The sequence below is a fragment of the Xenopus laevis genome, chromosome 1L, assembly GCF_017654675.1.
Source record: "Xenopus laevis strain J_2021 chromosome 1L, Xenopus_laevis_v10.1, whole genome shotgun sequence".
Taxonomy (NCBI): domain Eukaryota; kingdom Metazoa; phylum Chordata; class Amphibia; order Anura; family Pipidae; genus Xenopus; species Xenopus laevis.
This window is the reverse complement of record NC_054371.1, coordinates 6666824-6677288: the sequence shown is the minus strand read 5'-3', so window position 1 is coordinate 6677288 and position 10465 is coordinate 6666824.

Below are 10465 nucleotides of genomic sequence, written 5' to 3'. Positions count from 1 at the left end.
AACTATACTTTAATGTATTTAGGCGGATTTTTACAGACGGAGAATTTTTGTTGAAGCAAAACGGGTCAAATTCGCCCATCTCTATGAAACAGTACTTTGTACTTGATCTCAACTGTGATATAATTAATTCTTATTGAAATCAAAACCATCTTATTGGTTTTATTAAATTTTTCAATGATTTTCTAGTAGTCTTAAGGTGTGAAGATCCAAATTATGGATAGACCAGAAAACCCCAGGTCCCGAGCATTCTGTATAATAGGTCCCATACCTGTATAGAGAATCTTGAGATTCATTTAGGGGGTCCTTTACTAAAACTCAAATTAATGTAATTTTTTATGAAAACATAGTCGACCAAACTCCCTTACACAAAATGAACTCATTTATCAATAATTTTTATCGAAAAATTTGGATCAAAAAAAATCTTGACTTTATCAAATTGTTGTCTCAAAAACATGTATTCATCAGACAAAAATCAGCGTGGATCACTATGTCAAGAAACATCTTCAGCGACATCTGCCATTGACTTCTATATAACCTCAACAGGCTTGAGTTGGAGTATTTTTGGATTTGGATTTTTAGCAGCTTTGGAGTATAATAAAACTCTAAAATTTGAGTTTTCCTCTTTACAAACTTGACCAGAAAAATGTGAAGTTTAATAAATGGGCCCCTAAATGTCGAATATTCATTGGATAATTAAACCATATGGCATGTATCACTGATACAGATCATGGAGGAATAACCCGAATAAGTGAATTTCTGCTAGGATTACTAAGGTAAGTATATTATACATTATGGGACAGATTTATTAAAGGTCAGGTTTTAGAGTTTTTTTTATATATACCTCAAACTGAATTGCTCAAATTAATTGAGTTTTCAAGCGAAACCCACCTTGAACATCCTAAAGGCTATTAACATCTTCAAATGGTTCAAGAGACCTCTGTCATTGACTTCTACGTGATCTATTTGCAACAAACTCATTGCAGTTCATTACCACTTTATATCCAAATCTCTTAACCTTCTGGCTGTCTCTGAAACACGGCTCACACCTACTGACACTGGTGACCTGCTGCCCTCTCCTATGGAAACTTTTTATTTTGTCAAAGGCCTAGACCATGAGGTTGGAATTCTTCTCTCCCTAAATATAGGTTGCAAATTCTAAAAATAACCAACTTTCATTCCTTTAATTCAATTATTTTGAGGTGAAATGGTGGATGTCTCTCATGCCATCCTTTTAACCTCTCAAGCTCTCCCTTTCCGCTATATGACTATCACTTACTTTCAGATAGAAATCTTACCACATTTGACCTACAATACCAATCAACAGTAGTAGCACATCAGATCTCTCATATTAACAAACTCTCCTGTCCAAATATGGCAGCTTCTGTCTTCAGTGATGTTCTTTCATCAACTTTGGACACATTTCCTTCTTCCACCACCCATCTTAGATGTCCAGCTAAATTCCAACCCTGGCATATTAGTGTAATTCAGTTCCTCAGAAGATGTAGCAGATTAGCTGAACAGTCTAGTGATGAGCAAAAATTGTCATCAAGTTTTGCCACAGATATGATGAACATAGACTCCAATGGGCGAAAAAATTTGTCGACTGGCAAAATAAATTTGTCTCGCTTCAAAAAAAACAAAAACTGTTGTTGTCCATAGACATTTTGCAAATTATTGGCAAAGTGAAATGGGTGAGACTGGCCCATCAATATGAGACAAACTAACCCTGACTTCATCCACTTCAAGTTCATGCTCTTCTGCTACAATGAAGCTCTCCTAATAACTAAACAGCTGTATCTCTCTTCTTTAAACCACAACAGTTTGCCACTTCTAACTCTCTACTGTGCCCCACCACACTCTCCGCCAATTACTGTAACTACCCAAGACCTTGCTCATTTCAAAGGAAAAATGACCTAATTAGACAGACAATATCAAATTAACTTGCAAAACAGTCATTTCTACTTTATCCTCTTTTACCCATGCATCAATCACTGAATGTAGTAAACTTCTAGACTGCTCAAATCCCACAACCTGCACCATTGACCCCATACTTCTCACCTACTTTACCCAGTTTCTGATACACTCAGCCCAGCACTTACCCACCTATTTAACCTTTCACTTTCTATAGGTACATTTCCATCATCATACAAGCAAGCACCAATCACTACTTTTCTCAAAAAACATTCCCTTGATCCCAGCTCTTTCACCAAATATCATCCAGTTTCCCTTCTTCCATTTGCATCGAAAATGTTAAAAAAAGGCTAGTTTGAGCTTTAAATGTTATCTTTTTGATCATGCCTTTTAAGTTTCTTTTTCTAACTCTGGCTCCTCTAGTTCCACTACATTCTCTCTCTCTCACCATACAATGCTGTTCTAATATATGTACCCTGGTGGTTTTAGAACACTTTCAAACATCAATTTATGAACTCTCACAAGTAACACCTGTTTCTAGGAGTTGCATAAAGCCTTGGTAATCCTATCAAAGTAACCCCACAGAATAACATCTCTGTTAATTTCAGATGTCACCTTTATGAAGAGCTACAATGTGCCATTGTGATTGGATTAGTGGAAGAGTTTAAATGCCAAGAACGTCCAACACCAGTCAGTTGAACTGAAGAAGCTGCTTGGATGGGTAGTGAAATGTCTTCAATAATTACTCAGCATGTCAAATTGTTTTAGAATTACATTTATTAGAAATCTCTAGGAAAAGTTTATTCAACCATACTTATGCTGATGACAACACTTCTTGTCCCCTCCCAATTTCACTCCATCAGTCATTTCCCAAGTTACAGACTTCCTTTTGCCTTCTCCACCTGGATGTCATGGCTCCACCATTCCTATGGGATGTTTAGATGTACGGTAATCAAATGGTGTACTCTAACTTGCTCTCATGGGGAAGGTCCCCATAGTCTTGCTAACACTTTTTTGATCGAAGGATAATCCTTCGATCGATTATTCCTTCGATCGTTCGATTGAAGGAATTCCGCAAAATCCTTTTAATTTGCCAGTCGAATTTCGAGGGTTAATTAACCCTCGATATTCGACCCTTGATACATCTGCCCCATAATGTCCATTTTCTGTGACCAGTGTTCCCTCTATATGAAAGATGCAGATACTTTTAATAAATGAGGTTTTATGTGCTACTGACTTGTGGATCCTACACTTAACCTTAATGCTTTTTATTATATACATATGGGAGTTGGAGATTCTTGACTTACAGGTTGCCAGAGAGCTCCTTTATTCCCTGAATATCCATGAGTGTGCAGTTTACAGGGACTCCTGGACAGAGAGACAGCATCATATTTCCCTGAAAAGTCTCTGTATCATTCCCCTCAGGCTTCACTGTGGGTTACCCTATTTTCCATAGCAAGGGGAACCATGCAAGGCTGCCCCCTGCCCCCCCTATTATTTGTGCTAGTAATAGAACCCTTCACCCAAGCTACTCAACCACAACCACCATAGTAGGGTGTTGAATTCAGGGCATTGAGGAAAAAAAACAACTCTATGCTGATGTCACTCTTGTGTACCTGGAGGACAGGGGATCCTCTCTATCATAACAAACAAGGGAAAGTTGTGCTCACCACTAATCTTTAAAAACATTAAGTGGGGGTGCAATGAGGTTTTGGCCACAAAATTTACATAGATTAATACAAGAAATATGCTGCACTCAACTCATTATCAATATATTAAGACATTGAGACTTTTGTGCCTTAAGCTACTAAAAAATGCCTCCCCCTTTAAACAAAACAGGGATTGTTTGTCCATATATTGCAATATATTTAAGATGGCCAACTGCATCAAAGTCATCCCCGATATGCCAGTCCAATGCTCAATTTTCATCTGATTCATTAAGAATTCAATTGCTTCATTGTACATTTTATAAAGAGACTACATTTTAATTGCAACTTACTTGCTGCTTTCAAAGTACAACTCCCAAACTTGGATGCCCTTTTATTAGCCGCCTGTGGTTCTATAGCTGGAAGGGGTGGGAGCTACAACAGGGGAGCTGGCCACTGCTGCTATATGAACCCTCTATATAATACCTTCTTTCTATAACCCAACAATTCAGTGTGATTTCTGGTTTAAAGCACAGTCCTACTAAAGTGGTTCTATTCATGACCCCCCTGCTGCAGACCTACCTACCTACCCTTGGACTTTACAAAATAATTGGAAATTGCCAAGTGGTTACTCTCAAGTATTTTTTACATGCTTCTGTTAGGTCATTTTCATGACAGTAATGAACACTCCAAACTTCCCTTGGGATGTAATCTTAAAGGGATACTGTCATGGGGAAAAAAAATTCAAAATGAATCAGTTAATAGTGCTGCTCCAGATATTCAGGGGCTTGCAAGGCCGCTTTCCATTGATCATCAGTTAAATAAGCCTGGTCCCTCTCCTATGTATCCCTACCTTTGCCAGGGTTGTTTTTAACAAGAAATTTTTATAGCATTTTGTATATTTCCTAAAGGGCACCTTTCTGGGTCAGACTTTGAAAGGATTCCAGTACATGAGAAGGAGATAACCTGATGGGTTTGTGTTTGTTTTGCCATCTCAAGGCATTACTAACTTGCAGGTATACCAGCTATTGTAAGTTTTGTTATGCTGTGACTTCAGTGTGGCAACGGTTTTAGGAGAGTTGTGTGCCACATATCTGAGATGGTTGTGATCCCATTAATTAACCAGAGTTAACAAGCACCTTGGTGGAAGAATATGAGCCAGGTGAGGGAATACAATGTTATTCTACAAGGGGTGTCTGTGGGCCTTTTTGGTGAAGTCTATTAACACATGCACCTTTTGCAAGGTCTGCCCCTGCATGAAATGGAACAGGTTTATAGCTTGATCCTTAGTACTTAAAGGGATCCTGTCATTGGAAAACATGTTTTTTTCAAAACACATCAGTTACTAGTGCTGCTCCAGCAGAATTCTGCACTGAAATCCATTTCTCAAAAGAGCAAGCAGATTTTTTTATATTTAATTTTGATATCTGACATTGGGCTAGACATTTTGTCAATTTCCCAGCTGCCCCTGGTCATGTGACTTGTGCCTGCACTTTAGGAGAGAAATGCTTTCTGGCAGGCTGCTGTTTTTCCACATCCACCTTTTGCAAGGTCTGCCCCTGCATGAAATGGATCAGGTTTATAGATCGATCCTTAGTACTTAAGATTACATCCCAAGGGAAGTTTGGAGTGTTCATTACCGTCATGAAAATTACCTAACAGAAGCATGTAAAAAATACTTGAGAGTAACTACTAGACAATTTCCAATTTATTTTGTAAATTCCAAGGGTAGAACAGCAGCAACAAATCCTTCTGTACAAATATAAAAAGGCAGTTCTGGGGTCCCACACAAGTCCACTATCCAAAGAAGACTCCAAGTAAATAATGGTGAAGAGTAGGGAAGTAATAGATCTAATGTGCAGTGGTACATTCCTGTGGCTTCTTTTATGCCCCTATTGGCCCAGCCTACCAGTAAATCCCTATTGTTTCCACCGTATATACCCGAGTATAAACCGAGTTTTTCAGCGATCCAAAAAGTGCTGAAAAAGTCTACCTCGGCTTATACTCGGGTCAGCGGTACCCGACCCGAGAAACTGAGATTGCAGTCACTTTTAATCATTCCTATACCAACAGTACACTTGGGGAGAGACTGCAATATCCCACAATGCCCTCTGTTGGTTATATGAAAGAATAACAGTGCGCCCTCTGTTGGTTATATGAAAGAATAACAGTGACTGCAATATCACACAGCACCCTCTGTTGGTGACTGCAATATCACACAGCGCCATCTGTTGGTTATATGAAAGATTAACAGTGACTGCAATATCACACAGCGCCCTCTGTTGGTTATATGAAAGAATAACAGTGACTGCAATATCACACAGCGCCCTCTATTGGTTATATGAAAGAATAACAGTGATGACAATATCACACAGCGCCCTCTGTTGGTTATACGAAAGATTAACAGTGATGGCAATATCAAACAGTGTACAAAATAGGGGTGTGGAAGCACTCTAAAGGCTAAGTAATAGTATATTTAAGTATAATGGAAGTGCTAGTTTTAATGCACATTCCCTGGGCGCCTGTCTCAAAAGTAAGTTTACAAAACAGGGGTTTTTAGTTACAAAGTTACTATACTGGTGGGGGAGGATAGATCCTTTTCACTGAAACCAAGGTTCAACAGACACTGATTACACAGAATGCTACTATGCAGTAAGATTTTTTATACCATGGCCGAAAGGCAAACAAGTTAGGGACCGGCATGTGGGGTTTACCTTGACGTGGTATGGTGGCTTTTCAACTTTATGATCATAACTTTGTAACTAAAAACCCCTGTTTTGTAAACTTACTTTTCAGACAGGGGACCAGGGAATGTGCATTAAAACTAGCACTTCCATTATACTTAAATATACTATTACTTAGCCTTTAGAGTGCTTCCACACCCTTATTTTGTACAATATCACTCAGCACCCTCTGCACATGGTAGTGGGACAGTGGGACAATGCACACAGTAATCCGTTTGGCAATTCTCTGTCACCATCAACTTTGCAAAGAAGTCTGGTTGATCGCTGGGGGGTCACTTTGGCGGAATATGCGCTGCTGGGAGACAGGGCTGTAGTTGTGTCTAGGCTTATACTAGAGTCAATACGTTTTCCCAGTTTTCGCAGGTAAAATTAGGTACCTCGGCTTATACTCGGGTCGGCTTATACTCGAGTATATACGGTAGGTGGGGAAAGTGTATTGGAGTCTGGGTGATGGGATTATTTTTCCCTGATGGCTCTGCCTATTGTTATTTTGGTGGAATGCACATACATGTTGGAGCCACTAGGGTATCAGAATTTAATCCCATTACTTTATAGAAACTCAAATTTTTGTTTAGGAAGATATAAAATCATTAGTACTGTTCACATATCCATTACAGTTATAGACTTAGGTCATTAGATATTTCATACTCTAGATATGAAAATTCATCACCTGTTTTCATCATGCAAGTGGTTAACTGTAGGTCTGCAGCAGGGGGGTCATGAATAGAACCAGTTTAGTAAGACTGACCTTTAAACCAGAAATCACACTGAATTGTTGGGTTATAGAAAGAAGGTATTATATAGAGGGTTCATATAGCAGCAGTGGCCAGCTCCCCTGTTGTAGCTCCCACACCTTCCAGCTATAGATCCCACAGGCGGCTAATAAAAGGGCAACCACGTTTTGGAGTTTTACTTTGAAAGCAGCAAGTAAGTTGCAATTAAAATGTAGTCTCTTTATAAAATGTACAATGAAGCAATTGAATTCTTAATGAATCAGATGAAAATTGAGTGTAGGACTGGCCAGATATGGGATGACTTTGATGCAGTTGGCCATCTTAAATATATTGCAATATATGGACAAACAATTCCTGTTTTGTTTAAAGGGGAAGGCATTTTTTAGTAGCTTAAGGCACAAAAGTCTCAATGCAAGTGCAGCATATTTCTTGTATTTATCTATGTACATTTTGTGGTCACAACCTCATTGCTCCCCCACTTAATGTTTTTAAAAATGAGTGGTGAGCACAACTTTACCTTTTTTGTTATGATAGAGAGGATCCCCTGTCCTCCAGGTACACAAGAGTGACATCAGCATAGAGTTGGATTTTTTCCTCAATACCCTGAATTCAACACCCTACTATGGTGGTTGTGGTCAAGTAGCGTGGGTGAAGGGTTCTATTACTAGCACAAATAATAGGGGAGGCAGGGGGCAGCCCTGCATGGTTCCCCTTGCTATGGAAAATGGGGTAACCCACAGTGAAGCCTGAGGGGAATGATACAGAGACTTTTCAGGGAAATATGATGCTGTCTCTCTGTCCAGGAGTCCCTGTAAACTGCACACTCATGGATATTCAGGGAATAAAGGAGCTCTCTGGCAACCTGTAAGTCAAGAATCTCCAACTCCCATATGTATATAATAAAAAACATTAAGGTTAAGTTTAGGATCCACAAGTCAGTAGCACATAAAACCCCATTCATTAAAAGTATCTGTATCTTTCATATAGAGGGAACACTGGTCACAGAAAAAGGACATTATGTGTATTTGCTTAATTGGAGCCTTTCCATGAGGGTGGATATACTGTATGGACTAGATATTTGATACATATGTTTATAAAGGCATTTCTGGTGAGTGGTTAGACTCAATATTATTGCACTTGTGGGAATTAATTGTCTTCTGTAGGTTCCACTATCCTGATACTCACAACCAGTTCCTCTATAAGCAATGTTTATAGGTGTTTTCAGAAGGAGGTGATGTATGTTTTATGGGGCAGATTTAGCAAATTTTGATATTAGAGCTTCCCACAGAAAAACTCACCCTCTTTATATTAATTTCTAAGGCATTTTTAGAAATGTTTTCATCAGTGAGAGCAAGTTAGAATTCACCATTTGATTACCGTACATCTAAACATCCCATAGGAATGGTGGAGCCATAACATCCAGTTGGAGAAGGCAAAAAGGAAGTCTGTAACTTGGGAAATAACTGTTCTCTACGTCAAATGCCTCTTCTGACTGATAAAAAATGTCAAACGTATGATCTTTTATGAAATGATATTTCTAAATTAAAAAATGAATATTCAGGTTCTACTGAACAACCAGAATATTTGAAACTCACTGAGAATATGAATAAAAAAGTTGATAAAATCGAAAAAAGAACTAATGGACATGAAAACCAATACATTTAAGCAATATAAAAATGATTATGAGTTAAATAAAGGTTATAACTGGTCTTGAATTGGTGACAGATATAGAAAAGTATATATACCAGATCAAAAAAGATATAATTCTCAGAAGTCCATATATAAAACTACCCAAAGACAAACATGTCAGTTTTTCGGACACTGAATATGATAGCTTTGAAGAAATGGGTACTGATGGCTGCTCCTCCTCTCCTTTGTCTTCACAGGGAAAAAGAAATACATACAGATGCAGCCACTTTGGTTTGTCTGTTTGACACAGAATAACTAAACACAGATATCCCATTTATCTCATTTAACACAGAAAACTGTGACATAACATCCCATCTAATTAAAGCATTCACCATTGTGAACAATGGTGCTTTGGTATGCTAATGAAAAGGTTAAATGCATTAAATGAGTTAAGATAACTTTAGATAACACAGTTTCTTCAATTAACTCTGAGTCATGACGCATTTAACTCACAAATCCAAGTGGCTTCATCTGTATGTCCAAGAAGTCTTTTCAGAATGAGAGATGTCCTCTGAACCTTATTATCCTGCAAAAAATGTATGGAAAAAAGAACAAATGGAGGAACAAAATAAACTTCCTTTCAAGCGATTCAGGAGAGGAAGATGAAAGAATGAGAACATTCAAATACCCACTGAGAGAGAGGAACAAAAGGTTTTAAAACTTTCAGATCGAACTCTAACTAAAGAAGAATTTAATATCTTAGAAAAAGGTTTAACCTATTGTCCTACAAAAAATGTTGATTTGTTTGATACAGTAATTGATATCAATAGATTTACGACAAATAGAGAACGACAAGCGTTAAATAATCTTAAAAAAGATCAAACTATAGTCATCAGAAGAGCCGATAAAGGAGGCCAAAATGTCATTCTTAATAAAAACGACTATCTAATAGAAGCAAATAGACAATTATCAGACCTGTCTTCCTATTAAAAGTTAAATAAAAATCCAACTGCAAAACTTAAACTAGAAATAGAGAATTTATTGTCAACTGCTTTACAGTTCAATATTATAGTTGAAACTACTTTTCTTAAGGTTGAAAATCCAAGAACAGCGATTTTTCATTATCTCCCTAAAACACATAAACCTAATAGACCACCAGTAGGTCGCCCAATTATATCTGGCATCGGTTCACTAGGAGAAAATCTATGTGAGTATATAGACCATTTTCTGCAACCTCTAGTATTTAGATTACCTAGCTACCTGAAAGATAGTGGTCATGTTAGACATGCTTTAAGTACATTTCAGTGGGATGCCTCCTATAAATGGGCCTCCATAGATGTAGTGTCCTAGTATTCATGTATCCCACATAATTTGGGTTTGTTTGCAATTGAATATCATCTTAAACATTATAGTGCATACAACACCAATTTGATTTCCTTTATATTACCAGCTATTCATTTCTTACTAACACATCATTTTTTTCTTTTCTTTTCAATAATGAATATTACTTGCAATGCTGTGGCACAGCTATGGGTGCGAGGTTTGCACCATCCTATGCTAATCTCTTTTTAGGATGGTGGGAAGAAATGTATATTTTTCAAAATGAAAATCTATTTTCTGGATATATACAATACTATGGTCGCTTCATAGATGATATTCTGATTGTTTGGTCGGGCACACAGAATTTCTTTCCTATCTTAATCACAATAATCTGAATTTACAGTTCATGAATGAAATAAACACTGAGTCCATCAATTTTTTGGATATTACTCTTTACACTGAAAACAATGCTGTAGTTACT